Source organism: Papilio machaon, chromosome 21, assembly GCF_912999745.1.
Source record: "Papilio machaon chromosome 21, ilPapMach1.1, whole genome shotgun sequence".
In the NCBI taxonomy this organism is placed as follows: domain Eukaryota; kingdom Metazoa; phylum Arthropoda; class Insecta; order Lepidoptera; family Papilionidae; genus Papilio; species Papilio machaon.
This window is the reverse complement of record NC_060006.1, coordinates 2025759-2031758: the sequence shown is the minus strand read 5'-3', so window position 1 is coordinate 2031758 and position 6000 is coordinate 2025759. Positions and strand designations below refer to the sequence as shown.

The following is a 6000-nucleotide window of genomic DNA, read 5'->3' as shown; positions in this document are numbered from 1 at the left end:
ACACGTGAGAAAGGAAGTAATACATTTTTATAAGTATATAATGCACTCCCTAAGCGTGTTACGTAATTGACACACTAACTTCTTCTCGCTTTAATAGTCACCTTAGAATATTTTTATCCTCCTTATTGTCGTTCTTTAATTTGGTGTTAACTACCTTGTGAATAACAATAAAATTATCGTTTGCTTTTAGCGTACTTATAGTTTATACTAAACTTCATCTTTTTTTTTATTTCATAAGATTGGAATCTCGTTTGAACTTCATTTAAAATTACTATTTTAATTAAATTTCATGTTCCAGTGATAGTTGTCTACATTTACGCCAGTCAATACTTCAAGTACAGTATGGCTTTTTTTCTGCATCTGCAAATTGCACTTGTCATTTTACTGGCGAAGTCTGCTTTGAAAACAATAAACGATCGCCTGCGAGAATTAATACAACTCCTGGATTTAAAATGTTCGTATATTTTTTTCGACTACTCAAGTAAATAGATAATGGCATTAGGCAGGCAAATCTGCACAACGTCAAATTGCCAATTTTATATTAAAATTTAGCACTAAAAGGTAAAAGGTATGCACGTCATATTTTAATATCAACGCAACATCTACAATCCCGATGCCCGATACGTATGATAAAATAATTTTTAAATCATTTCTGTACGTTTCCAGTGAAATATTCGCCAATTTTATTGAAAACATCAACGGATATCAGCCAAGAGTTTTTATTCCAACGTCGTATGCAAGGAGAACAGAAACACAAAGTTCTATTTAAAAGACCCGATGTCATGTTTAATTTATCTGGTAAACAATTTGATCAAGTTCAGTAAACGCAAAATTTCGCAATTTTTTTTTTTCGTAGAAAGTGATGGGAAAGGACGTGAGGTAGAACCAGACATTTGGATTATTAGGCTTTAATAAATTTATGCCAACTTTATGCTCTTTATGAACACTTTATTTGAGTTGTCTTTTTAATTCTCGGCCAAGGAATTGTTGGTCGTTGCACACATTTCATCACACACCTTTATCACCATAGATCATAACCAAGGCATAAATTTTATTCACATATTTTCTTTCAGCCGAAAACAGTTTACGAGATATAGCAGATTGTTACGTCACAATTTGTAATATCGTAAGAGGTTTAAATGAGGAAAATGGAATACTACTTATATCAATGTTCTTATCCTCTATATCTTACCTTGTCGTCTCTATTTACTATTTGATTGTAGCAGTCTGTTCACCAAGTAAGTATATTTTTAATTAATAGACTTTAGAGTTCTGATAATTTATTTAAAAATACCTTAAGTCTTAATCACACTCTTGTAAAAAGAGAAGTCGAACGATACGTCACTCAGTACCGGTGTTGGATGACCGCCCAGGGTAGGTCTGCGATATACAGTCTTACCTAACCTTGTTACTCCCTCCCACCCAAGAGGTGGTTAAAAAAGAGGACGCCCTAGAAATCTCGCCCAAGGCATGCTAAGACCGGAAATTACCTCACTTTTTAAAATCCTTACCACCAATTAGGCTAAAATGACTACCAAATGCAAAGACTATTTTTATGGATCCGCTAACATTCTTGCTTTTTGTAAAGGAATGCAGTTCATTTAATTATTTTTTTATCGCAGCTGGATTTATGAGAAACTTCAATATCGTACTTCAATTCATTTGGTGCATATATCACAGCTTTGAAATATTTCTTCTCATTGAGCCTTGCCATCGCATACACGAGGAGGTATGTTAGATATATTCGTAGCCTTATCAAGTAAAGTACACATTCATTTACTTTAAATTTATAGCAAAAACTTGTAAAAGGTCTCCTATTCAATGTGAAATTAATCTGTTTATACCTGAATTTGAATAGATGGAGGAGACGAGAGTGCTAGCTAGCCAGCTGACGTACCGTATGACGCCGCTCGGCGAGCCCCTGCCTGCGGAACTGGAGACCTTTCACAAACAACTGATTCTCTGCAATCCATCGTTCAGCCCGCTCAGTATTTGCACGTTAAATAGATCGCAGATTGCTGGAGTAAGCTTTTATACAAGTAATACAGTTAACAATACATTATGTTATCAACTGAGATTCAATAATAAGAGAATTACAAAAGTCCTAACGATGCCAATAGCAATGTAAAATGAACAAGAAGCTCTACCGGTTTCCAATCCATAAACAAAATTGTCAAAATAATTCTGGTGAAACACTTTTTCTCAAATAACTATAATAAATTACGTACCCTTATTTTAATTATTATTTAATAAGTCAATTCACTTTATCTCACAATTTAAACAATATAAAAAAGTCGAATAGGGTAATGGCCGCCATGCAAGTAATTTGACTTCGTCAATATTCTATTGACGAGCCTTTGTTTTCTTAATTTCGACTTTAAATCGAACCGAACCATGAAGGAACAGTTCTTTGAAATATTACAATTAAATCAGATATTGAATTGAGTTTATTTTATTGCAGATAATTGCCGGTATAACAACTTATATGCTTATCATCATACAACAGCGACTTATTGATGAGTGTACGTAATGGATGAAAGTCTGAAAAATTCCACTTCGTATTGTTAGAGAGTTAAAAAAATGCTGTTTAATTTGAAACGAATTCTTTTATTTTTTTAAACACACCAATTGCAATAAAGTGACAATCAAATTGAAATATTGTTTTAAAATTATTAAGCTATACAACAAGAACAATTGTGTTTGTGAAATTCACACATTTGTGTATATTAAGTGTTGAAGTAAAGTGCAAACTGGACATCTTCTGTTTTAACTGACAGTTCAAATATTTCCTGTAGACCGACAAGACTATCTGAACCGGTGGACACAAGTCAAACTAAATTATGTCGGTTCACTAGCGCCATCCTGCCGACGTCAAAAAATATCACAAAATCCTCTTTGTACTGTAGTTATCATGTTTTTTTTCTTTTATGTCATTTTCTATGTAAGGTTTTATATATATTCTGACAGAAACAACCGCGATAGCAGCGCCTCTCTGGTGAGAGATGTTCCGATATTCTTGTTTGACTATACACACGTACGCTTAACCGTAGGTTTCTGAGACTGAAATCTCTATCAATATCTATAACAAAACAGAGATAACATGTTTTAAGCGGAGATTTTGGTCTCAGAAAGTATGTACTTAATAACTAAAATGCTAGATTATACAACTTACACATAATTAAGAATAAGATATTTTGATAAATTTATACGGTTAGACGAACACTGATTCAAATTTAAAATCGACAAATATAATTAGGTACGTGATTACTCCACCCATGATCTGAAAAGAAGAAAAGTTTTTATTTTATTTTATAGAATAATATAGCTCCAGATAAATACTGACATAACCAATCTTTTTATTGTTTCTTTTTTGAGACACGCTATTTTTTAAAGGAGAAACGATTAGTCTTGCATTAAGGTTCATTTAGTCAAACCGGAATCGTACTAAGAACGCTCAGTAGTCGCTTCAGAGCTAGACAAACGTGTAGGAATATATGATAGTTTTTATGGGAACTCATCAGTGTTTACGCAGTTTTAAGACACTTTCGTTATTTTTGCAGTAATTTCCAATTTTCTCCCGCGTGCCCCCACAAAAAACCCTGGTTATGACGATATGCTTCTGTTAGTATTTCCACAATGGAAACAGTAAATAGTAAACTTAAGATGTTATGTCTTTTTTATTTACTATTAGTTTTTGATGCCAAATTTGTACGCGCAGAAACAACTAGCAAGTAGCTTATGTGTTCTTCGAGACTGTTCTACATCTATGCCAAATTCGTTTAGGTTTTTTTCTGAAGTAAAAAGTAATGTAATAATAAACATCCATCCATCTAAACTTTCGTTTTTATGATATAAGTAAAAGTAGTAAGACAGAATACCGTGAACAAAAAGTTGTTGTTCAATGTAACTAAGCCCAGTGGTGAATACTGCACGTTGTATAGACGAAGTCGGTAATAGTAAGTGTCCAAGACTTTGTAGAGTGGATCGTCGTCGCCTGAGATGTGGCTCATGAGACAGCTCACTAGTCTTTTAGTTTCGTTCATCTGAAATTAATTTAAACGTAATCTTTTTTGTCAAACATGTGTTTTAACCCATTGCCAACTGGTGATTGTTATTATGGATGTCAACGTGGTTACAAATGAGTATGTATATGCATTTTAGTATATGTAAAAACTGCTTCTGGCATAGTATGGGAGGCGAAGCAGGGATTTTCGGATTTACTCGAGCATGGCAGTAAAACTTAAGGGAGGAAACTTGCACCGAATCAAGTACACCATCCACAAATGAAACGCACAACATGAGGCCTCGCATTTAGGACAACCGATCAATATATTAAAATGTAATGACATTTTTCCGAAATCGGTTGAAAATGAATGTCCTTCACTGCATCCATTATCGCTGACTTGATATTCAAGTCAAACTAATTGGATTGGTTATAAATATTTGTATAAACAAGCTCAGTTACCTGGCTGTCAGTAAGTCATACCTCAGAGGAAGTCCGCCGACAAGCGTTGACCATGGTAATCACGTTACCGGCGACGAAAACAATCCAAATGACCTGACTGATGTACAAATATATCCAGAAAGCAGTAGTTTCTGAAAAGATTCTTATTTACAAATAACTATACTAGAAATAATGTTTATCAAAACACTATTGTGCACTTTGTTATAAAATTGTTGCGCAGTGTAGCCAATTCTATTTTTTATAAGCTCACTAAGAACATAAAAGACATTTTTTATAGAGGGGAATGCTTTATGCATCAACCTTGTCCCGGGGGACACAGGAGTTATGTGGAATTCTCTCCCCTATTGGGGGCATACCCACTAAACCACCTCTGTTCCTCCTGCGCATGGTAACGGGTCTACGGGTACATATACACAATAAATTTGTCAGTTTGACTGATCTGATACTAGAAAAACTTAAATAATCAAATTACCTGCAGAAGTAATAGTTGAAATTACAGTGAAGCTTATCATAACTATGTACAGTGCGTAAGTCATGATAACAAAGAGAAATAGCAGTCCATATCGCTGATTGAATCCACCAATCAGAGCACAGACGCGGTCGTATTGACGTAACAACTGATGAAGCTTCTCTTCATTGTCTTCTGATAGAGCTGAAGCTACGAATATCCAAGAAAAATTGTTCAAATCAATAACACAACTGTGTATAAATTATATCATTAACTCGGCCAAGCCGTTTAGGAGATTAACCGGAACAAAGTCGGACTTGCGGACAGACAAAATAATTAATTAAAATTGGTTTTTCGTTATAAGTAAGTTTTTTTATACATACAGATACTCAAATTATTTTGGTTGTAGTGACTAGATATAGATCAATAGATGCGGTCCACAGCTGCAAAAGTGAACTGTCATAAAAGCGAAGCGTATCTTCAGTAGTTGGTAGACTACACGAAAACAAAGCAAATACTAGAGGTAATTTGTTCCTTATAAGAATCGGTTATATCAAGTGAAACAGCTAAACGGTTCACTGGAAAGAATCAAACTCCAGTTTTAAAAATTTGCTTCTAGTTCGCTTTTGCTGCTGTGTAATACAAGCTTAACAAAAAAGACTCGTACCAGGTCTTTTTAATTCCATTACTCCGAGTTGATCAATAGCTCTGTTAATTGTCTTTGATGAAAACTTTAACACCGGATCTTCCACTGTATTTGTCTCTCCATTGTTATCTATTACATCTATAAACATGGCTAAAACATTTACTTTACGATATTTTAACTATTTGAATTTTAAGTAGAAATTTAATTCTTCAAATCTAAATTAAGAAATAAAACTTTAAACCAAAAATCGATGTGTTGACAAAGAAATAAAGTTTTTTACTGATTTTTTTAGTTAATTGTGCGATACAAAACCTATAAGTACATTGAATAGTACATTAGCGCCAAAAAAGAATTGATTCCATAATTCATAGGAGTCGGTTAACAAACAAATTAACCTTAAATAACCAAACTATAGTAACTGGGATAGAATAAACTGACAGT

General features: G+C 33.8%; 1 long non-coding RNA gene across 1 annotated transcript; it reads left to right on the top strand.

Moving 5' to 3' along the window:
- The first annotated feature begins 1647 nt into the window (after nucleotides 1–1647).
- On the top strand, nucleotides 1648–2537 carry LOC106718594. Its single transcript, XR_001357383.2, has 3 exons — nucleotides 1648–1729; nucleotides 1859–2023; nucleotides 2462–2537. It is a non-coding gene; the product is annotated as an uncharacterized LOC106718594 (long non-coding RNA).
- The last annotated feature ends 3463 nt before the right edge of the window (nucleotides 2538–6000 follow it).